Consider the following 25034-nt stretch of genomic DNA (forward strand, 5'->3'; position numbering starts at 1 on the left):
AGGACAAACTGGAGAGTCAGAGCAGCCTTTCTTGACCCTGAACTATGCCATGGAAGCTGTGCAGGTAATGCAGCATCCTGCAGTGCTGCACGCCACAAGTAGCACTCACCGTGTTACGGTGATATCGGTAATGGGTTGCCACAGAGCGTGGTATAAAGATAATAATGTGATTGCAGCTATGGGTGAGTACATATGGGAAACTGGAACAGGACTACTGGCCAGAAATTTCCATTGTCAGTTAAATCTTGGAAAAGTCTTTCCCATAGATCGAGGGGTTACTGTGCAAGTTGGCGTTTTTGTGGTGTGGGTGATGGCCCAGTGGCAGGTAACCTGGCAGAGGTGTGTGCTGCCTCTTTTCCTTTGAACTTGAGGATTCCTGCAATCTTAGTAAACCCTGTAGGACTGGGTTTGCATTTTTAGCACGCCACAGTCCTGCACCGTGCAAAGCCAGGCTGCTTCTGGAACTGCCAGGAGCTATAAAGGAGTAATGGAGCTGGCAACCCGCTCCTGCTTCTGCACCTGTTTTATATTATCTGTGGGCAAAATCCTGAGGCCTGTAGTCACTCGATGAACAACCATAGGAAGAAAAATTCTTCTGGGGGAGGAGGTGTTGGCATCTTGCAGACATCTCCTCAGATAATCCTTCTGGGAGGGAAGTGTAGCAAGACCCCCCTTCCTCTGCTGGTGGAAAAGGACAGGGGTTTATTCCTAAGCACTCTCCTAGCTGGGGGATTTCCTGTGTGGAAAGATGTGCTCATGCACCGGGGATGCTTGTACATGTGCCTGTAAATCCATCTGGAAAAAAGTCCCCAGGCCCTCCCCCAGCTCCTGCGTGATGACCCTGCGGATATAGTTCAGGCGAGCCTGGCTTGAGTGTTTTGGCTCAACCTGTGCCGTGGGAAAGGAACAGCTACAGCTGACCACATGCCCAGGAACAAGCCCATCATGTGGACTTCCTGCCTCCTGCCTTATTGCCACCATGCAGTCCCTGTGCCCTCTCACCCCCATTGGCTCCAGCATCACTTTTGTCCTTAGCATCCTTCCAGATCTTTCTTCAGAGTCCCACTCCCAGGTAAGAATGGTCCCTTCAGCAGTCTGGGACCAGATTAGGGGGGCTTCATGGTGAAGGTCCCTTCTCTAAGCTCCTCTGCCCAGCCAACCCACCTGGACACACAGCGAGGGCTGTCCCTGCTTGGATGGTCTCTTCTGAGCAGCTCCTCTGACAAAACCGTAAGTCAACATGTGTTCAAAGGCATTTCTCTTGCAGAACAGGCCCTCTTACAGCTGCCATCTCTGAGGACATCCTGGGCAGCATGGCCAGATGGTCAGCAGCTGAGCAAAAGGTGGCACTGAGGCACTGTGCCACCTGCTTGTTCTCCCCAGGTCATTTGATTCCCATCCTGTCACCCCATCTGCTCACATTCAGAACCCACCAGCACCGTTTCATCCCTTCTTCACCCCCAAATGGAGGCCCATGGGCTGCTCTCCTCGTGCCTCACCTCCAGCATGGGGGGTGGCTGGTGAGGGGCAACCAGCAAGGAGTTTCCCAGTAGCCTGATGAGGAGGTAAGGGCCACATGAAAGCTTAATTGTTGCTCTCCAGGACCAAATTGAATTGATGTAATCCTACATATGCTAATTTGAAGCTCTGTATGATGATATTAGTTGTTGTCGTGACTTAGTCCTTCAATTACTTGATTCATTCACATTTAGTATAAATACAGGATTAACCCAAAATGAGGGTTTAGGAGGGACAATCTCTTACTCTTTCATTTTAATCTTAAATACGTTCAAAAAAATCACTCTAGTGATTGAAGGGAGGTGATTTAGGAGAGGATATAGGCACGGGGTGGCAGCAGCCGGGGGGTGGATGGGGCCTGGGGCAGCCATGGCCATCACTGATGTCTGCTTTGAAAAATCCCAAGACATTGCTCTTCTTTTCCCTCACCCCTCCAAGACCCTTTAATAAGCTCTTCCCCCCAGCCTTACGGTTTTAGCATTTTTTTTTCTTTTTTTTTTCTGAGAAGACACTTAGGACATCTCTCCTGGGGACTGCATTAACGTATGGGTCAAGGCAGGTGAAATGGGCACCACATCTTCCTGCACACCAGGTACAAAATAAGAGCATCGTCCTATCCCTGTCGCTGCCCTGAGCTTTCTCAGCCCTGCTGTGCTGGGAAGCCCCTCTGCACCTCCCAGCCGGTGCTAGAGCAGGAGGGAGCCAGCCCTGCCCGGAGCAGCCCCAGGCAGAGCCATGGGGAGGGGGCAGCATGATGGGCAGCACAGCCCATCGAACAGCCTCTGAGTTTTCCTTGGTGGGCAAGTCAGGCAGGCCCCTGGTGTCTCATCTTTGCGTTTGAGGGTTTCTTTGCATGTGGTAAACACCAGTTGCAATTGGTACTTCTGGTGAGCTGTCCCCTCCCCAGGATTCAGATCTATCTGGCTTAAAGGACTGAAAAGCAGCATAAAACATCATCCCAGACCCCTCTGGCAGGGAGCACCAGCACTGCTCTTGCAGGGGACGAGGCAGAAGGGTGACGAAAGCCTTTCTCAGCTTGGCTCACCCACCTTGCCCCAGGGTGAAGGCAGGTGATGCTGGAGGTGACTTTGCAGCCCCTCCACTGGGCACTACAGACCACCTTAAGCAGCAGAGTTTGTCCATCCTTCCCGTGCATGAGTGCTGGATGGGGCAGGCAGCTCAGCACCATGCACCTGACATGACAGCTATCCCAGTGGGACAGCACCTTCCACCCAGCACGCAACAGTGGGGATAACTCACTGCACTTGTTTCCACCCTGGGATCCCAAAATGAGGCCAGATTTTGCATAGGTTGTGGTTGCTGTGCTAAGAGGATGACGCAGAACCATTGCCATGGAGACAGAAAGCCAAGGTAAGGAGCCATGCTGCTCCTGGCAGCATCCCGGGAGCGGGGACCTCACCCTGAGTCCTGCAGCATCTGCTAGGAGAGCGTGGGGAAAGATGCATTTCCCCAGCTGCAAACACAGAGTTTGGCATCACTGTCAGGATCGTTTCCTGGTGCTTTTATTTTAAGCAAATGCCTCGGCTCAGTATGGGATGTAAATATTCAAGCACAGATTCATATCTTCTTTCCTCCTTCTGTGCGTACTGATGTGCCAGCTGTACGTAAACGAGCAAACACAGGCTGCACAGCATGCGGACGGGTGCAGGTTACACAGTTTGGTAGCATTAAATCATGCTTAGCATTTCAGGTAATAATAGCTACACTTCAAAGAATTGCTTAATGACTCCTTTGCTGAGCCTTCCGAGTCGCTCACACGAGAGCAGTGCAGGAGCTCATAAAAACCCAATTAGCGGCTGCGAGCCCGCTATGGTTCCTGAAGCACCAAGCAGGGTTCTGCAGGGTGGGCAGCAGCCTGCAGGCATAACATCCTGTGCCGTGGCACCTGGCTTACCAATATCCACCTGAAATCCCAGCAGAGAGCAAGCATGGAGGGGCTGGAAATTGCTTGAAAGACCCCCTGGTGTCAGGACATGTTTGTCTTCTCTTAGGAAGAGAGGAACCAAACTTTCTCATCCTCTCGGGGAACACTTTCACATAGCCAGGGTAGGATGCTGAGACCGGGTCCCTATGCTGGTGGGGGACCCCTATCCCTGAGCGGGTGCTGCTACTATGCGCAAACATCTGAGCATCCGTTTGCTGTTCACCTCCTCTCCCAGTGTGTTACCAGCTCCTTTTCTTGGCTCTCGGTGGGCTGGAAAGCAGGGAGCTGCCATGAAAATATGGAAACTGCTATTTCCCACATCCTTTTCATATGTGATTTAGCTCAGATAGAGATAGCAGCCAGGTTCCCAAGGGCTAAGCTTGATGTCCATAATGCTGAAGGTTCACGTTGTCCATAGGTCCATCTGTCACCCCCAGGGCCACCCAGCAGGACTGGTGGCCCCAGGACAGGGTTCCTGAAGCTGGGCTGAACTGCTCAAAAGCTGGGTTTGGCCACATTGGATGGACAGCTGGCGAAACAGCACATGGTAAAGCCACACCAACGGGGAGGTGGCTGTTTGGGTGTTGTAACAAAACCAGTGTCTTGGCTTGCTCCATCATACATGTGGATGCAGGGTGCTCTGTGTCCTCCTGAAAGAGCAAAAGAGAACAAAATGACCACAACAGTATGAAACATGCATTGGGAATAAGGCATTGTGAGCTCTTTGCAGAGGTTCTCTTTGGCTTTCCTCTCCTGTAGGCAAAGCTTTGAGTGATAAGGGGATGGTGATCATGGCACAAGTTGGCAGGTGGGAATGCCGTGATAGACGAGCCCTGCAAATCCATCCAGTCCTGCAGGTGTTGTGCAGGGAGGTCAAGCTCAGGAGCAGAACAGATTGCATGGACCAAGCCTTGGTGGCTTTTATTTTATTTGATACATATATGATGAAAATATATATTCAATTTTTTTTATTTGAACGTTTTCCTGATTGAAGGCAACTTGAAATTTTCCAACTGTGTCTCTAACTCAGTCGAAGGTGAAATAAGCAGTCAAATGACCCTGTGAACAGCAGTACCAACAGGACCTGCTTCCCTATAGACTTACGATGTTAAACTCTTTACCCAGTGCTCCCAGTTCCTTCCCTTATCTCCCACCAGTTTGGCAGGGCAGGTGGCACAATGTACTGCCACTGGTTTGGAGCTACGTGTTTGCTGATGGACTGGACAGTAGACGTGTTGTCTTCTAAGTATGTGGCAGAGTTGAATTTGCCTCTTCCTCTTACAAACATTATTTGGGGCTTTCTCTCTTATCCAGCCAGTTGTCATGAACCTGCTGGAAGAGCAGATCATTGAGATCTCTGCTTCAGTATGACATTGAGTTTGACTACACCGCAAATTTATTTGCAAAAATATGCAAAATTATTTTTAGTGAAGACAGACAAATGAGTGGATGCACTGGCTCTGTGACTTCGGCTTTTCCTTAGACTAAAGCTAGGAACAGCCATAAAAAGAGAAGCAGTTATTTAAACTGTCAGCAAACAGTTTCCTAATTTTTCTTTTATGTTTTGAAAAATTAAACCAGCCCAACAATAAGATTTCTTCTGTTTCCACTGTTAGTTAAAGGCTGATTTATGTCCTGAAGCAGGATGATTTATGTCTCATTCACATTTTCCTTCCAAACTGTTTGCCAGTGGAGGTAGGGATTCCCATCATTTGCCCACATGCGGTTCTGCTAAGCCCTTGCTGCCAGTGTGTCTCACACAAAATATCACCCACTAACTGTGGAAACAAAAAAAAAATCCCATTTTTCATTCCTACTTTTGAACAGCCATTTGCTGGAGCCAAGATACTGGGGGGTTCTCCTTTCATCCTATCCCCTTGCACTGGACCTACTGAGGCTTAGTGTGCCGCTGGTTTCCGTCTTGCAAGCCCAGGTGACGTTTTTTGCCAGATTTGCCCCTTTTGAAGGGCTCTTTCCTTGGAGGACAGCCTGGCATCTGTCAGGACCAGGGTCAGGCTGAAGCCTTTCCTTGGCTGGGCATGATCCACTGAATACAGTGGGATTAATCTAGTTTCTTTTGGAAATCTGGGTAAAAAGAATAATTTGTGATTAAATTAGTTAAGTAACCCTTTATTCTAAGAGATGGATGACAACTTTCTCCATGGGCTGAGCTTGGACTTCAACGTCCACGAGGGATTCAGAAAGTCAGCAAAAGGAGAGACTGGGGCAAATACGCACAAGTGGATTAAGCATCAGATCCTCCATGTTTAACTAGCTTTTTTGTTTGTTTCCAAAGTCCTTTTGAAGTTCTAAATAATCCCTCGTGACACTTGGTGAAAGCAAACAAGGTTTTCAAAGCTTTGCATCTGAATTCAGGAAACTAAAACTCTGCCTATAGGTTTCCAACATGTTTTATTCTCTTTGCTTCTTATCTTTATTAAAAGGCTGTAATTTGAGTGATTAATTGCAAATGAATATGGCTATTTTCTTGGCCTAACACAATATTGCACTTCGAGAGTCAGTTGTCTGCCCAGAGCAGATACACTGAATCCTCCTTCCATGTCAGCAGAAAAAGGGTTATCATATAGACTCCTCCTTGGATTATGAATTAATTAAATCAGATTTAGAGACTCCAGCCAGCACGGCTGTCCTGCAGCAATACGTTATATCAACTCTCTAGCCTGTGTTGTGGGAAACACTGAATGAGAGAAGCAGCAATGGGGTCTTCCAGCCTTGTAAGCTATTGCAGGCGAGAAGATGGTTTGCCCTCCTGAAAATGTAATATAGAGAGACAAGATGCATCCCGATGCATCAAAAACATGCAGTAATGATCGAAGTTAACACTGTTCAGCTTGAGAGTGGAAGAGGCTGCTCGCCTGCATGCTCAGCCATCCCTGGCTTTCCGGGCAGCCTCACCTTTTGGGTCAGAGAAGGAATTTAGCAGCAACATGATGTGGTTTTTGGACAAGATCCTGCACAGCTCTCTATCTGGCTGGTGGGGTTTCTGCCACCCCACTGCTTGGATTGCACGTAATGTCCCTGCCTCTGCGCCCTTCCCACCCTGCCTAACTGCAGTCAGACCCAAGGATCTAGGGAAGGATGGCTGAGATGGTGTGAGTAAGGGATGCCTCATGCAAGGGCAAGCAGCGTCTCTGCTTGCTGCAGGGTCTGGGTGCTCTGGGCAAGGTAAAGGACCCAGGGTCTGAGCCCATCTAGCAGCTCCTCTCGCCTGAAGCACCCTTGCCTTGGTGCTTTTTACATGTTGATACAATACCCAGCTCTACCTTTCCATCTCATCCTTAGAAACTCACTGTATTCCCCAGCATCATGAGAAGCTATCCTCTAACATCCTCGTTGGCAATAAAATCAAAGTGACACCGCTTCCATTAAGAAAGCAGCAACCCACCAGAAGTAAAGTGAGCTGTCAGCTGCCACGATGCGACCGAGGAATGCTGCAACCTTGCAAGCTCAGCTGGGTCTAGCGCTGCCGGCACCTTGGTAATGCAAATACCTGCAAATACTGATTTCTACCTGAGATTAAATATCTCCCTAATTGCAAGCTTGCCAGGAGACTTGTTGCCCTGCAGAGAGCCAGTGAGGTCAAGTGCAAGATTTAGGTTGCTGAAGAAAAGTCATAAGAAAACCTTCAGTGAACCTAACTTCATGCTTAATGACATCCAGTGAACCCAACACTGAAATGACGGTGAATGAGGGGGTTTGAGCTCATTGCGGAAGGCAGACTTTCAGTGTCATGGCCATGGCTCAGCCCATCATAAAGAAAAGGGATGAGGTGAATATTTCACAGCCAAAAGCCAAAAAATCCAAGAATCTGAGGTGACATTATGCTGAGGTTTATTTGCCCCTCACCACAGACTTCCAGGCTGACCAAAAAGGATCGAGTAAATCCAAGGACTGTTTCAGAAACACGGGTCTGTGGTTGAAAATACAAACAAGGCTGAGGATCTTCCAAAAGCTGAATGGCTCACCGCTACCGCTCCAGCCTGGCCAAGCCAGCCAGCATGCAAGTCCATGTCCGACTGCCAAGGCGTTTGATCTGGAAATCAGACGGAGTACACACCATCCTGATGAAAAATATTGCACATGGTCTAGACTTCAGGCTACTTTCCAGTATCTAGTATCTCAAGGAAGGGATCTTTTAATTGAAAGCCTTAATGTTTCTCGTTATAGTTAAAATTAGAGCAGAACGGCAATAAAATTGGTCATGGGATTGAGACACATTTTAAGGGAGAGAAGGAAATTTATTCTTCATTTTTACATCGGAGCATCCTTTAGAAGCCCATGCACATTTGAATACGTCAATGCAAGTATTAATAATTAAAGGAAAAACAACCACATGTCTCCGAGATACACACAGGAAAGCAACAGCTCAGGCCAGAGGCTGGAGTCTCTGGGGACACACTGTTTTTGCTGGCATTTCACCTCTGCCCAGTATACCTCATTATTTAGGAAAGCACTTTCCCACCAGCCTCTGCCCAGGAATGTCTTACCTAGCAATTTGCAGCTGATGGCTAACCTCAGCATTAGCCTGGGAAATTGAATCTTTGCTTGTTATCGGTTTGATTTTGAAGGAAGACGCAGAGGTGTTCACACAGATTATAAGCAATTTGAATAGATGTGCCTTGGGGTGGAACAGTCCAGCAGCCAGCAGAAACCCTTGCAGAGCAGTGGTGATGCTCCAACAAACCTGATAGCCCTAGGTCCATATGACTCGCAGCCACGGTTGCCTAAGATTTGCCAAAAAGCAGGCTCCAAAACTGCTTCCTCTCTGCTCCCTGGAGCCAGATGGATGTCAACAGGCTATGGCAATGAGATGGAGACGTTTCGTGCCCTGGCGTGGCCCCCAGCCAAGCAGACGCCTCGGCACACCGCTCTGCAGAGCCGTCCGGCAGCCCCATGGCCAGAAGCATCTCACTAGGCGCTGAAGGCAGTTCACAGCGCTGGCTTGAAGAAGGGAGTCTCTGACTTAAATGCGGTTTCCCTAACCAGGCCGAAATTGCACTTCCCCTCCCTCCTCATCCTTCCTGCCTCCATGTTGGTAGTCTTCTCATTCATTAAAAACCTGCTAATTATCTCAGCAGCTTGGAACTGGGCTGCAGCATGGAATTAAAACCAGCTTTTCATTTTGGCATCCACCGCCTCATGTAATTAATAAGACAAGAGAAAGCCAGAACATGCGGGTCAGCCCTAAGTGCAAGGAAGGGATTGACTGGACACAGCCAGCGCTGGAGCTCACGGCTGGGATGCTCTGAAGCTGGCCTTGGCCAGGGTGCGTTGCATTGTGGGGCCAAATCAGGGAAAAGGGGGAGGAGATAAGACCTTCTATCCTGGTTGTTCCCCTTGTTTTTCCTCATTTTAATTCAAAATATGGACCAAGTAGTGCTCAGTGAAAACCCTGCACTCAATCTTCAGCACCTCTTTGCTGGGGAAGAAAGGGGAAAGCTGCCTGCCAAGGCTTGACAGCACGTTTTGGCCATCCCCGCCATGCTGAGCAGACCAGGATGCTCTGAGAGGCTGGGCTGTTGCAGATGGACTTTTTGATGGAGATCTGGAAAATGGCTGGGGGAACCTGAAACCAAAGGAGGCATCAGTGCTGCCTGCACATCCACCAGTGCCAGGTCATCTCCCTGCTGCCTTGGCACAAGCGAGCGGCCACCAAATCCAAATGGAAGTGCTTCCCTGCTTCTGGCCACAGGCAGGAGAAGGCCGAAGACTGTCTTGCAGAGCTGAGCTGGGGTGACGCAACCCTTCCCCACAGCCCCCCTCCCCCCAGAGCTTGGGCTGGTGATGGGAGGGCAATGCCTTTGGGCACTGTTGCAGAGCAGTGGCAGCACCAGGACAGAGGGGATACATCCCCCCCCCCGACTCACCAGAGCATTGGTAGGGCACAAACTTTCCTCCCTGCATTCACTTGGACGCCCCTTGCCCACCCTGCTGCCAATAGCATCCCTGCTCACCGCCCACCGTGCCTGCTCTCCAGAGCATTGATTTACAGTTTGTTGCTACTGCCACTGAGTAACTACTGTTGCTGCTTACTACGGACTTGCTCGGCTTCCAGGATGCCCCTGATGGGTGGCAAGATGCTGCTGGATCTGGCAGGTCAGGGTGGGAGAGCATCACTCCTGGGGGAGCAGCAATGCCAAATTGGGTTTCTAGCCCTTTAAATCCTATCTGGTACTGCAAAAAAAGGATGAGCGAGCAGGAGAGAGCCTTCAGACTCTTTTAATTAAAGCTTGTACCATATTCTGTCTTCCCAAGTCACGGCAGTCACTCTCGCTTCTTCAGGACATCTCAGGGCTTGCCGGCACCGTGGCATGGATGGGGGGAGTCGCTCACCTGGGACCAGTGGCAGTAGGTACGCGCAGAGGGACGGGGCTGCTTGCATGGCTTCTCCCCCTCTCCTCGCTGTCAGCTGGAAGCATCCCCCTTTTATTTCATGTCTTTTCATTTGCCGTAGAGAAAGTGTAATGCCTTGCTTCTGGCTTGTGGGGATGTTGGCAGAAGGCATCCTCCCACAGCACACCTGGGGGCAAGGGGCTCCCCGCCCTGCCACCGCTGCTCTCTTCCCTCCCCTCTCCCTCCCTTTTAAATAACTAAGTGCATGACCTAGAGTTGTTTTGTGTTGGTTTCTTTTTCCCTCACTCCTTAAATGAAAGAGCTGCCATTCAGCAGAAGATAAGTTGGGATGCCTGTTTCATAAATCACCGGAGAAGTTGGTCCCTGTCGCGCTCTCGCTGCCGATTGCCCCCGCTGGCTGCGCTCGTGGCTCCTCTCCCCTCTGCCTCCCCCTTGTAAGTGCACCAGGTTAAGAGAGTTTTGCCATATTCTTTCATGCGCATTGCACTCTCAATGCAGAGCATTTCTTAAGAGCCTCGTGGACCAAATCCCAGGGCTATTAGGAAGACGGTGTTGTATTCACACTGGAGTCTCGTCTCTTCGGCAGTATAACCCATAGCAGCTTTAGCTGGGCTTATAAATTGCCCTTCAGCAGGAACATTGCGCATGGAGAACATTTAACTGCTAACTATCCCATTCACCGATCGATTTTTCTCTCCCCCTCTGCTCCTAACTGAGTGATCTCTTCATTTGTACTTCCACACAACACGGCTATTTCTTTAAATTATGTGTTGCCGTTCCTTCGTCACTGTCTTGGGTTGGTGCATCATTAGGATGCCCTGACCTTAATAAGAGCCCATTTTTCTCTTTGTGGCCAGTCCCAGGTGAGCGTGGGTGCCGAGGAGCCTCTGTCCTGCATGGATCCCCAGAGGGGAACAGAGGCTCTGCCAGGAAAACATTTATCCTGGTGCCTATACGAGATTAATAACACTTTTGACAAATAGCAGACCTCCTCGAGGCTTGAAATAGGGTTGAAAAAGCTGCCACTAATCTCCTCGAGAAGGGCTAGATGGTGGCCACCGCTCTCTGTAAATCAGGAGACAAGCTGTTTATGTACGACATGTTGAGACATCAGCGCAGAAAAAAAAAATCCCTTCTGTTAATCCACCCGCAAAACCTCTGCTGTTGCTGTCATTTCGCAGGGCAGCGGGCTTGTGCAGGGAATACTGTAACCTCAGCGTGGCCCAAAGCACACAGGACTGCGGGGCTGCTCGACTGGGTTGGAAAAATGGGCTTTTTTCTCACCGACTGAGCATTTGCTGTAAGTGAGAGAGTGATGGGATGGGGAACTTGCAAGTGAGCAAGGGAAGTGGAGCTGTATGTCAGTGTACGAGCAGCTGAGCAAGAGCACCTGGAGGTATCAGGTGGTTTGTGGGCAGCAAGATGTTTCAACTTGAGCAGTCGAAGGAATGAAACTTAGAGAGGAGGAGGAGGCACGGCACCTGGAAGAGAAAGCGAAGATGCCAGGGCAGAGTGAAATCCGCAGCGCAGGCTCCGCGGTTAACTCATAGGAGTGCAGGACTGTGGGCGGAAAAAAAAGGTTGTGTACCCAGGGGTGTTGTGTTTCTTGGTTGTCCTCATCGGGATTGCTTTCATCGGTGGCTCCCATCTCTTTGGTAGCAATTTAACCATTTGTGACTTTCAGTGGCATCAGGAAGGATCCTGCCCCTTGTGCCCAGGACATGGGATAATAGGTCCCTTGTTTCCAGCTTGCAGCAGGAAAGCAAATGACTTGGCAAGGAAACCTGAAAGTGCCTGAAAGTAAAAAAACCTGTTCCTGTGGTCAAAGCGGGGCTGCAGGCAAGCCTTTCTTGGGTGAAGCCCCTTGAACCTTTTTCCTTCACCCTGCAGAGCTGGAAAACTCAGAGTAGGATTTGAAAACCACCGACAAATACAGGCGGGGTGAGGAAAGATGAACAAAATGTTACATCTTAGTTCAGCAAAGTGACTCAAGCCTCGCAAGCGTACGGAGTAATTATTTATAGTGCCATCAGCAGAAATAATAGAATGAAATGAAGGACTGAAAAGTTTTGCTGACTATCAGGGAACGCATCCTGGCACGGAGTGATATTTCCCAGGCCCAGCCCTTTGCATCTCCAGAGCTACCAAGCGTGCAGCCTGGGGACCCCACTGCGCCTTGCCAGGGTGGGATCCCTCCAAAAAGAGACGGGCAGCATCCAGGAGCCGGACCCACCTGGAGAACAGAGTTTAAATGGCAACTGTGACTTCCACCTGAGCCACCTCTGGTGCCTGAGCCTGGATTGATCTCCTGGTGGATACCTGAGCTTTGAGGGACAGCGCCCTGCGGCAGGGGAGGGCTGGGTGGCCAGGTTTGGCTTTTCCGTTCTAATTCTATAAATATTGGGGTTAGAAAGGAGGGGGTGGGGGTGGGGGGAGCCATTTTCAAGATCAGCAGTTAGTGTAATTCAGTGCTTTGTCCTCTGTAATTAAGCTCAGCATTTTGTGTTTCGATAACGCTCTTGAACCATGATGACAAAAGGAATTAGAGGGATTGGCAAGCAGAGACAGGCAGAGAATCGCTCACCTGACATCACCCAAATTAAAGGTGACCTGCATAACATTTTCTTTTCTAAATTGAGAAAATTGAGTTTGGAGTCCTATTTGCTGAGCTGTGGTGATGAAAAGGCTGCTTTTTTTTCCTTTTTTTTTTTTTTTTCTTTTTCTTTCTTTACTTCACTTATGAATGATCAGTAGTATCTAGTTTGTCTCTTCCCATTGAGCAGATGTGCTGGAGAGCTGAGATGGCCACTAAGGTTGTCATGGGTGGAAGGGGTCAAGCAGCAGGCCCCCAGCAAGTCTGGCAGACAGTCACCAAGATCCTCCAGAAATTACCTGTGCAACAAGTTTTCTCTAGTCCCAGAGCCCTCTCCTTCCCCAGGCTACTCAATAACGCCATGAGAGACCCATCCAAAGCAGACACAAAGATCAGAGCTTCATAAAAGTCCCAGAAGGAAATCTGCTCTGTCCTGCCCTGCCCATCAGTCTCCAACCATCCGAGATTTTCCTACTACAAACAAGACCTGAATTTCTGAGGAACAAGCAGAAAAATTATTCTTCTTTTGTTGTACATAACAACCTTTCCTGCTTCCTTTACTCCGTATGCTGGAAAGAGCACAAACACAAAAGGCATAGCTCTCATTTTTGCTTTTTCTTTGCCAGCCACCTTTAAACAAAAGAAAAATAGCAGGGTATCTGGAGCAGGAAGGGACCAGAATGGATCTGACTGAGATAAAACCTAAATTTACTCTTTCCAGCTGCTAGAGTCTAATATATTATTCTATTCAGAACAAGGGATGTATGTCAGCCCCATTCTACATCTCTGGCAGAGTATTACAGTTTGAATTAGTATGATAAATTAAAAACAGTCATAAAATTCTACAGAGGTCTTAAACCATAAAAATATATCGTATGAATGAAATTGCACACTTATTAAGCAAAATGTTTGAGATATAAACATTAGCGTGGTACATCAGTCTAGAAGATGAGAGCAGTCACATCCAGGGGACTCAGCATGATCCAGATGTGGATCACACTGATCATCTGATCATCTTTGCTGATCATCTGGACTCAGGTAGCCTTTCAGAACAGGCTAATCCACCATCTGCTGTGGTATTTTCTTCTTTGATGTTTTATCTTTTTTTCTTCCTTCAGGATATGTTTCTCCTCTTTGAACATGAGCTACTTCCAGTGTATTATTTAAAACCTGCATTTTAATGGAAGGAGGTAAAAGGCTGCACAGACAATGTAAACCTTGTTTTCCATGACCACCCAGAGACTGCCAAAAATCAATTGTCTGCTAGAGGCTGATCTTTAAATAAAGTTAAACCAAATTGTATCAGAAGCCCTGGGGATGCTTGAAAGCAGGTTTTCAAGAAAGTTTTGTACAGATGTGGCCCAGTTTGATAGAAGTTTCACCCTTTAAATCCTTTTGCACTGTGACCTGGTCTGCTCAAGAACTGAATTACTTCTGAGAACTGCCCAAGCGCTTTGGGAGCCTGAGGCGCTGTTTCAGAGTGGATTAATAAGCCCTTAGGAGCTGCAGATGCTTTACTGGAAGGTGGCAGGATGCCCCCAGGTGATTTTGCAAAGGTTTCTCTTAGAGGCAGGAATGCTCTGGCATACACAGACCTGTAAATGAAATGGGAATCAATTTAAAATGTATTTTTCTTTTTGCTCCCTCATAAATACACTGTGGAGAAACAGCCTACAAAGCTGTGAGAGGACTGACTTGAGAAGAGTAAAGGTGTCCCAGGGTTTAAGAATGAGAAAGCCGCTGTGCTACAGGACAGGCACTGTTATGGACCAGACTTAACCTGTCTGCCCCATGGACATCGCTGTGAGCAATGATGTGCAACACCGCTGACTCCGCAGAATGACTCCAGGTCTGTGGCCATGCCCAGGAGAGGGAAGCAGGAGTGTGTGGGCACAGGGAGGAGTGGATTCAGCTGGTGGCTCCTGGGCAGGGCAGAAATTCTGCTGTGGTCAATGGGCTAGTGATGGGGATGATGTATTATAACATGTGAGTGTTGTACACGTTAACGTGCCATGACATGTGAGTTGTGACGGTGCCAAGAAGCTTCTGTTAGGGTGGTGGTGCCCCTTGGCACTACACATGTGGTCCATGTAAAGCTATGTTATTTTTGTAAGTTCTTTTCAATGAACTTGCATGCAAAAACCCTATTCCTAAACAAAAGCTGCAGATCCAAGGTCTATTGTAATGCTAATAACATCAGTAGGATTAATCCTAAATGATACTGGCCTCAGAGAAAAACCTAGAGAAAAACCTGATGGGGCAGAACCCTGTGCAGCTGGGTGACACATGCTGCACCCTCAGCACAGCATCCCAGGTCATGGTGCGGCAGCTGGGGCATCCTGGCTTGTATCTGAAACTGTGGCCAGCAGGACCAGGGCAGCGATTGTCCCCCTGTACTCGGCACTGGGGAGGCCGCATCGTGAATCCCGGGGTCAGTTTTGAGCCCCTCACCCCCAGACAGACACAGAGATGCTGCAGCGTGTCCAGAGCCGGGCAGGCGCTGGGGAAGGGGCTGGGGCACAAGTGCTATGAGGGAGCTGGGGATGTTCAGTCTGGAGAGGAGGGGGCTCAGGGGGACCTTCTCGCTCTCTACAACTACCTGAAAGGAGGGTGCAGTGAGGTGGGGTTGGTCTGTTCTCCCAGATAAGAAACAATAGGACAAGAGGAAACAGCCTCAAGTTGTGCCAGGGGAGGTTTAGGTTGGGTATTAGGAAAAAATTCTTCACTGCAAGGGTGGTTCAAGCACTGGAACAGGCTGTCCAGGGAGGTGGTGGAGTCACCATCCTTTGGAAGTGTTTAAAAAATGCGTAGATGTAGCACATAGTGATGTGGTTTAGTTGTGGGCTTGGCAGTGGTGGGTTAACATTTGGACTCGGTGGTTTTAAAGGTCTTTTCCAACCTCTATGATTCTACAATTCTAAGACACAGCCAGGAGACGTGCTGCTCTCACCCAATGGCATCCAGTCCCATGGCCTTTTGCTCTTTGAGTTTCCGATGACCGTACAGAGTGGGAAAGAGTATTCAGGCATTTGTGATAATCCTCACCCATGAAAAACAAGCCGAGAGAAGATGGATCCTTTTCTCCATCAGATTGGACCATCGACTGAAAATGCAATTTTGTCCTGTGACCTGCTGATTGAAGAAACGAAATCATACAGTGCTGTCTTCAGGAAGTTTGATAAATATTTTATTCCCTCTTGAAATGTAATTTATGAGAAATAGAGGCTTTCTCTGGGGGAAAAGAAGAAGACAGATCTGTGGAAAATATTGTCACTGCTCTTTACAACCTAGCTGAACTCTGTGACTTCAATGAGAGGTTTTACGATGAAGTGATATGGGCTTATACTGTTTGTGGCACAAAAGATGACAGGGGCTCCACCTCAAGTCTCACTTAATGCTTGAGAAAACAATTACAGCTCTAGACAGGCTGAGAGCAGCCAGAGGCATCAAGATATCTTGAACAGTCCTGCTGACCCCTTTGGTAACGCTGTCCTTACTTGCACCATGTCATCTATCAAAACCCCAGCAGACGTTGTTCTGGGTCAGAGATGAACCTCCTGAACTGCTTGAGGGGGTTCAGGGTCAGCTGCAAATTGTCAAATCCACTGGTTTTGGAAAAGCCTTGGCAATCATATGATGAGTGTCCAGAGAAGAATGTCCCATGTAGGATGGCACAAGAGGAGCTACTGTGTCCATGCATATCCATGAACAAGATGGCACAGGAGTGCCTGGGACCCTGGGAGCAGACATGGGGCTGCAGACCTTCATCTCCATGTGCTTCATTCTGCTGTCACATTGGCATAGGACCCATGGTCATCTTCATCAGTGCTGGTACACCTCTGGCTTGGCCTGGCTGACATGAGGAACACTTGGATCTCCAGAAGCCACATCTGATTTCTTTTGATTGATGGTTTGGCTTTTTAGGCGAGGGAAGCAGATAATGTAGTCAACATAGGCATTGCTTTCAGAAGGTACAGGAATGGAAGGAGAGGGAAAGGCTGGGGAGGTTGCTCTGGGCTTCTCCAGAAATACTTGGTTTTGAATTGAAATCAACCCACATTTCAGAGAACAGAGCTTTGCGGGGGGCTTTTTGTAAAGAAACACAACATTGTCTATGGTGTTTTGTCATACAGACTATCCCCCACAGGTATCCCATTCATGTGGTCTCACATGTGCTAGAGAAAAAAACGGAAGAAATCGGGGTTTGTCTAGAAAAATGATGGCCGAGCATGTAGGAGGAAGCTGTGAAGGAAGTATAAAACTCTGGGCACGTGCTGGTATTTCCCTGATCCTGAGATATGTCCCCCAGCAGGGGTGGACCACAGCAAGCATCCTTTGCATCGGTGTTTGCACAGCGCAGCAGGTTGTTGGTCTAACAGTAGGATACCAGGACTTCTTCTGGGAGTCTGCCACAGTGGCTTCCCTCTTCCCCTCCCTGTCATCTCCTCCAGCCACTACTGCAGCTGTGCAATAGCTGTGGCTGCAGCAGGTCAGAGCAGACGGGAGGAATGCGGGAGCAGGCAGGGTTTGGTGAGGACAGCTGGTGGGAAGGGCATTTGCCAGGTCCTTGAGGCCCTCTGCTATTTCTGGGGCTTGCTAGGGGCACCTGGTTGTATTGGGAATATGAATTAATAAGAACAATGCTATCAATATATGTGACAAGGCAGAATATCCACGCTCGCGGTGCAGTTTCTTTAAGACAAGCCCATGAAAGTCTGAAAGAAAGATATTTTTTTGTGATGAAGTGCCTAAGCGAGAGTCACCGTAGAGGATTTTAAAGAACAGATTAGCTGAGTTTAATAATGTGAATTATGAAAAGAACCTGCTCTGTGCAGAGCATAGGGTCATATTTGGTGATTCACCAGGCTTTTTCTTGACCATTAACTGAACATTTCATGTCAAAAATGTGATCCACATAGAATTGCTGCAGTCTGACGGAGAATGTCTTCCATCTCTCAGTGTCCAGCAGCTACAGGAGAAAATATCTTTCTTCTCTGTCAGCATAAAAAACCCCACATAGACACAGGGCAATGGTATGGGAACTCCATGACTTGACATAGCCTCTATAAATAGTGAGGACAAACTCCCCCCTCACCTGATATCCCTGAGGAGGGCAGGTGCAGCACATACCTTCTCTTACTTCTTAACTTCTCTCAGTCACTCATGGAAACTTCCTGAGCTGAAAGCTGTGTCTGCCCTGTTTCAATGCATTATTTTATTCCTCCTTGAACCTTTTTCTGCTTTTGAGCACCATGGTGTCCTCCAGGAAAAATCCAACAACATAATTGTGCACTATTTTCAAAAGTACTTCCTCTGGAAGTATTTTTTTAAAAGTCCTCTCTCGGTATTTTCATTGGATACCACTTAGGTCTGGTGCTGTGAGAAACAGCAAGTATTTCTTTTCTATTCACTTTCTCCATGATGATGAGGATATGATAAAACTCTGCTTTCATAGGAGTTTCCTACATCCCTTTCAGCCACCTCCTGGCCAGACTGAACAGCCCTAATGCGTTCGTCTATTTTTGTGCAGAAGCCGCTCTCTGTCTCTGGCCAAGCTCACTTCCTTCCCCTCACCCCTCCGCGTTCTGTTATCTCCTTTTCTGAATGCACTGAGCAGAAATTTATTCATCATGAGGTGCACAATGGATTCAGACAACAGCATCATTTCGATTTCGTTCTCTCTTTCTTTGCCAGAAATCTCTCACATTACATTTACCCATGGCTGTGCTGAACTTGGAGCAGATGTTCTTGAAGAAGCATCCGTATTCCTCCCAGTAACTCCTTCCTGAACGGTAATGGCTAGTTCAGAGCTCACCATTTGGTGGGGAGACCGCAGGCTATTTTTCTCATGTGCATTACCGTGCACTGATTGGCACTGAAATTCAGCTCTTTATTCTTCAGCTGTTGGATTTTGTCAGATTTTTCTTTTGCAACTGTTGCAACCAGTTCAGGTTTTGATTATCCTGATTAGTTTTGTATCATTAATAAATGTTGTCCTTTCACTCCTCACACACCTCCATTCCCCAGACAATTTCTTAATAAATGAATAGATCTATTTTGCAGGTCTCTCTGGGATTGCAGTAGGAAGTTACTTTCATTATGAAAACAGATTGTTGATCTTTGTTTCCTGCCTTCTTTTCCCATCTCCTTCATAATGAAAAACAGTGCAAACAATTCACTTAACCTTTCTGCTATGACCTGTCTCTCCTGAGTATGCTTTTTATTCACTGATCATCTATCAGCCACCCCACCTCCCTGGCAGACTTCCTTCCCTTAATGTTTCTGAAGAGGTTTTATTGTTACCTCCAATGTCTCTTGCACGTTGTTGTTCAAAACCCTTATGGGCCTGCCATACTGTTCTTCTCCATGCAATTTGTCATGTTCAGGGATCTATTTCCTCCTTAGAACGGGACTTGTGCATTTTGAGAGATGCCTTTTAACCCTTCCACTCCTCTGCGTAGCTGCACAAACTTTTTTCCTTTTAACTCTGGCTGGTTTGGCAGTGTATGATGATTTCAGGCTTGCAATAGAGAGTTTTAAGACATTTATTTTACTCTTTTAACTTCTCCTTTTTTATTTCTTTTCAAGCAGCCTCTAATTTTTTAATTTATTTTTTTTAATTTTGAATATACTTGATATAGACAGAGAGACACATCATTATATAGTATAGTGTGTGTATATATGTATATTTATATATAAAAGGTCAGATGAGCAATGCTTACATCTTGAATAGGTCCTGGACATCTCAGAGCCAAACTGAGAGTTGTTTTTCTGCTTCTAGAGTCAATGATTTTAGCTCCAGCAGTTATTAGGTCCAAAAATTATTTTAAAGGTCATGCCTGAAGTGAGGTACGCTGGATATAGTCTACCCAGCATGTGTCCTGGCGTCACAGAACCTCACCAGTCAGCCTCTTTCCAACAAAATGGGAGTGACAGCTGTATTGATATCCCCACCCAAACGGGTATCCCCATGGTTTGACTTCCAGCAGCAGCAAAAATATTGAAGGCAACTGCTCTGAACTGTGCTCTGCACTCCTGCCTGCTTTGGATGGAACTGATAAAGCAGCAGCAAGCGGAGCTGGTTTCCACTTCTCCAAATGCAGCAATGCTGGCTGGAGATTGCTTACAGAGCCTCTTCAGCCACTGCCTGGCAGAAGATATGGCCATGGGTGATGTTCCAGCTCTTTGCATCACCGCTATATACCATTTTGACCCAAGGCGAGCCCTGTTATTTCCCTGCCTGATAAGCCGCATTTCCAGAAAGCAATAGAATTATTTAGAGGTAGAATCCACCATACTAAATGAAGTCATAGTATCAACATCAATGGTTCCATGGACAATTAAAAAACCCTTTCATTTTGAAGACACCGCTGCATTGATGTGACAATGGTCATATTAGAGGCGGCAGGACTAGTCAAGGGGCCCTAAATTAAGTCATAATTGAAATGTTTGAAGGGAAATGAGTATGGCTCTCAGGGTCAGCCTTAAATATACTTTGCTAACATCTTGCAGAAAAATTTTGATAAAAATTGCAGTGCTGTGTGAGAGATGACTGACTTTTATTTCAAAGTAAATAAGAACAGGAGAGAGGGGGAGGACACACAAGAGCACAGTGAATAAGATGTATAATCAAATGAAAACTTTTGTACAATGATATTGTATAAGGTAAAACTTCAGAGTTTAAAAACAGAACACATTTTGTTTACCAAAAAGCCAAGAATGTTTGAAAGCACATTTGACTATAATATACATCCTATGCTTTCTGGAGTATTTATTTAACATATATAAGCTGGGGAAGCAAGGCACCTTTTAATAAATAATGCCTCAAAGTCCTGAAAAACAAAATAAGAATAGAAAAAATTGTTTTGCAGAACTCAAAAGCTACTAGAAAAGCTGTTTTTTAGAAAAACATGTAACTTCCAATGAAGTAACTTAAATTAATGGCACATGAGCACATGCTGAGGTTAAGTAAGTGCATGAGTGTTTTTATAAATCCTCATGTTCACTTTCTTGAGCCAGGGCAAAGCTGTATGCACAGACCTAGCAGACCAGGACAACTCTCTCCACTTTACAACTGATTTCAACAGGAACACCCATTGCTTTGCACCATAACAGGCACAACTCACACTCAGCGTAGCACGAAGCAACTTTCAGAGGAGCACTATTTAAGGTGCTAGAACAGGTGACAAGGTTTTTGGTATTCAATAGCTGAACCTCAGTCCCACCATGTTTCTGAATGCTGGGCTCAAACCTTAACGCTATCAGAGCCCTGAGGGCACTAATTGCCCTAAACATCCTCACCTGGGTCCCACCCACACCCCTGATGCCCATGGTCCAGGAGCCCATTTAAGCTCAGCCCTGGGCCTTTAGTCCTGGTTTGTGTTGTAGGTGCGTCTGTGTCCAGCTAGTCTTTGCCTTCTGGAATGATCTCAAGATGTAGGTAGCTTTTTATTCCACTCGATCTCCTGGATGGACCTGTATGTAGCTTTGTTTTTAGCCCTATCTGTTCCTGATTAAGCTTCTTGGGTGGAACTTGGGCCTAATTTCTTACTGTACCTGGGACTGTTGCTGCACCCTGTTACCAGCACTCAGCTCTGCTTATCAAGTTCACGTCCTGTAGGACCTCTGTTGGTGAGGGTACTACCTGCACTAGGGTCACCCTTAGCTCCTGGTTCTGTTTTTCCCACCGTGGAGCAGATCTATCTCTACCACCCCCTGAAAAGCCTGCTCTTGACCAGACATTTAATCCCTGAATCTCTCCTGCTGAGTAGGTACCAGCCAAAACAGTAGTGGTGTGGGTTGGGGTCCAGTTTGGCTTCATAGCCTGTGTAACTGGGAGCTCATGCTGTGGAGGTCAGGAGTTGGATGTGAATATGTGATGGAAGTGGCCTCCTTAGCTGGATAGATGCACACCTGTGTGCTCAGATAACTCCTGAGCACTGTCTGATTAAGCCTGGACATCTCTTGTATGTCAAGGTCTCAATGTGTGCAACCTTTGGTTGAAAAAGCCTGCAGCTCTGAGTTCAAAATAACTATTTGCTGTTCTACACTTATTTCATTGGCCTTTCTGTCTAGCCACCCTTATAAACACCTGCTGGAGCTTAGCTTAGATCCAGACCTGCCAGATTTTGACCTAAGCCCTCTTTCTCTTTGGTTCCTTTGTTGCTGCCCACACTGCCCATTGGGTCTCTGAGGATGGGAGCCTCTTGCTCTTCTAAGGTGACAAACTGGCAGTTCCACCTTCACAGCAGAAGCATCTCTGGTGAATTAGCTGCAGCACATGGCAATTATGTTAAGGAAGTTGGGTGAAAGGGAGCAGTAATAATTTGCAAGTTCTGCCAACAAAATCCCTTTCGTTTTTGTTGTTGTTTTTTTTCCCTCCCCATACCTTGGCAAGACTCCTTCCTGTTTTTCTTTTACTACGTGGCAAATGCACAATAGGAACAGCAGGTCGTTTACTCCAAATCCTTGGTTTATAATTTTTCTGATGGTACCAGCAGCTTTTTCTAAAGGCAGTGAACAATGTGCAAAGTTCTTGTTGGAAAACAGTCATAATTAGAAGGTTTCTAAACTTCCAAGAGCTTTTGAGTACTCCTCAGCACACTTCTTTCATAATATTCTGTGGCTCCATATTTATTCTAATCAACTGAGTTGCATCCAGCTGACCTCAGAAATGCTGCCCTGTAGGTTTGGAGAATAGTATATGAAGGCAAAAGAGGAAAACCTGGAATGGAAGATCCCATGATGTCTGGATTTATAGAGAAATAATATTTTTGACAGAGTTCTCCCAGAAAAGCTTACAGGATCAGCCCAGGTACAGAGGAAGGAATAAGAAATGGTTGTTGCAGATCCATGTGGCCAGATAAGCATGGCTTGGTGGATGGGAAAAATATGAAGTGCTGCCTATGAAAGTAAAAGTGAGTGAACTTTGAGCTGGGTGGGGATGAAAAAGGCAGCTACAGGGAGGAAAAAAGAAAATCTCAGTCATATTATGATGAAGCTAACAGCTCTTTTTCCTCTGCCAAAATGGTACCTTTTGCTTTTGGTCTGAAAGCAGAGTTGTGGATCAACTGAAGTTTTTTAATTTGTTGAATTCAGATTCCACCACCACCCTCAGCAGATCATTTTAGTTTGTGTAGTAAGTTCTCCAGGGGGTGGGATGGAGAGCTGAGTGACCCATGTCTCTGGGCTGGGAGCAAACAAGCCAGCAAGGTCTGCTGGAGGTGCCTGAATTGGCCCCAAACCCAGCCCAGCTTCAGGCTGTGTGGGGGTCCTGTGTATGACCTCCTCTCCCCAGATCTCCTGGGGCACAGTAGATGTCTTGTGGTTCTTCTACCACGTGAAGACTGTGATTTGCAGTCTCTAGGGTCGGGGAAGCATGCCAGTCTTTGATCCAGCAGTGAGTCAGAAGGTGGGATGTATTGGCTGAAGGCATCCCTCTGCTCAGTCTGGAAGGTCTTGAGCAAAGGGTTTTTGCCTCCTAGTGGAGTTTCCTCCAAGACTGTATCATGTCTTTGGGTGGATTCCCTTTATGTTTTCCTCTTGCTGCTTTGCGCTGTTGTAAGTAATTGGATATTCACTGGATATGAAGAAATAATAATCTACTGTCTTTTTTTTTTTTTCCACCCGGTAGGATGAGATGTATGAGCACTGCTCTCTGTCCTAGTGACTATCTGAGCATTTCTTATAACTGGAGCCAAACCAGCTCCTGATTTCTGACAGCCTGAAGTTAAGCCCATGCACCTGGCTGTTCTGAATGCGGCTGACTGAGCTGTCAGGCTCGGGTCACCTGCCTCTCACTCCGGTGTCTGAACAGAGCATCACAGCCACCTCCTCCCTGCAGCACCCAGTGGTGTCTGGTGAACTTAGCTCTTCTTGTCACATATTCTTGGTTTTTATTAAGTGTCAGAAAAGGAAGTGTTCTGCATTAGTCACCATCTTTTGCCAGGCTTGGTTTTTCTTCATTGTCTTAAAACCACGTGTGAATTTGGGATTGGCTCAAGCTGAACTTCAGGTTTTGTTTGACAAGATCAAGAGAATGAGAAGACCATTTGCATGACCCTGTATAGTCATTGATGCTTAGATGGGCTGGAGGTGGCAGTTTTTACTGTTGCCTGATATGACTTATGAGCTGCAGGTTGTGCATTTTGGGAACAGCTGTGGGCACACGTTTGTCTCAGCCACAAACTCACCATTACCAAGGCTATGACCCAGCCTGAATCCTACCTGAAAATATTTCCAGAGAGCATTTAAGGCAGTTTTTTAGAGTGGAGAGGTACGCCTGTGGTGCTGTACTTCCATCCCGACCAGGAACAGAGTAGCCCAAGCTACAACCAACCTTCTCCCTCCTCCAGGTGCCAAGTGCATTTCTTCAGCCTGTTCTCCAACTTAGAGGGCCACATATGTGTTAATAAAAAAATCCTTACATCGAAGTGTCTGTAAGCCATGTTAGTCATCTTGGATGTTACTGAGCACCCTATGAATGAAATTGCTTTGTGTATGAAGGGGGTGATAATGCACTATCTCCCTCCCCTCCTGTCTGTGCTTTTCCAGCCCACTCTCATCTCTGCGATCCTCTTCCCTCTCCTGCCTCCACTGGAAACAAAAATGAGATGTGAAAGGAAAAAAGTATTGAGGAAAATCTGGAAATCCAGATGTCTCAGCATCAGCCCAAGCTGTGTCCTTTTTACAGCTTGTAATGAGGAACACTGGAGTGACTGAAAGCCCTGACCCCCAGCCAGCCATTGTACCTGCTCTCACCTACTTCTCTGAGAGGTGAAGTCTGGAGCAGCTGCTGATTCTCATTTTAAGTCTTAGGGTTTGAGCTATTAATAAGCCTGGAAAATAACCACATGTTCTCTGAATTATGTAACAGATGTTAAATTCCCCAAGATGAAGAGGTGTCAGCCTGATGGAAGAAGTGATGTGAAGACCTTTCTTTTTCCTTTGAGTGGGGTTTCTCCTCTTGTTAGCAAAATCAGTTATCTGCTGGTGGGGGTAACAAGAAAATCAATATCACCCCAACGATTTTGACCCAACCCCACTGTTGCCCGCTTCTTCACTTTGCACCCATGTTTATGCATTTCTTGCCTTTCTCTGGCATCAGATTTTGAAGACAAGTGCTGTCCAAAACGAAGTCCCATTGAAAGAATGTGTTGTGATGAAGAGCTGTTGAATGAGTCACTGTGCTCATGCTGGCAAAGCGGGCTGTGGAGCGGGCCAGATCCTTACGCTTGGCACGAGAGAGCGAGAAGCAAAAGAGGAAAGTAAACTTAGGGCCAGGAGCTGCAGTGCTTGGCCAGCCAAGGGGGCTGGGTTGCAAACGCTTTCCCATTTAACCGTTTCAGCGACAGCTGCCACCAAGGCAGGGATGTGTTCGCAGCTTCATTGAGGAAGCAGGAGCTGGGCTGAAGGTGAATACAGAGGAGGTGCCCCAGGCGGGGGATTAAAAAGGGTTTCACTTCTGTCTTCTTTCTGACAACCTTTTTTTTTTTTTTTTTTTTTTTTTAAAGTTTGTCTTCTTCCTAATCCTCCTGTGTTCCAAGGAAGCACTTATGGCTCCATGTGGGAAAGGTCCTCAGCAGCTCAGGATGGTGTTTAACC

At 47.1% G+C, this 25034-nt stretch overlaps 1 protein-coding gene across 1 annotated transcript in view; it reads left to right on the top strand.

Annotated features, from left to right (window-relative positions):
- Nucleotides 1–602: 602 nt before the first annotated feature.
- CALN1 (calneuron 1) overlaps nucleotides 603–25034 on the top strand; it is a 158725-nt gene continuing 134293 nt past the window's right edge. The window contains exon 1 of the mRNA XM_080398869.1: nucleotides 603–9836. The gene's annotated coding sequence lies outside the window, so the exon portion shown is untranslated. The remainder of the gene's footprint in view (nucleotides 9837–25034) is intronic.

The sequence above is a fragment of the Falco punctatus genome (genome assembly GCF_963210335.1).
Source record: "Falco punctatus genome assembly, chromosome: 1".
Taxonomy (NCBI): Eukaryota; Metazoa; Chordata; class Aves; order Falconiformes; family Falconidae; genus Falco; species Falco punctatus.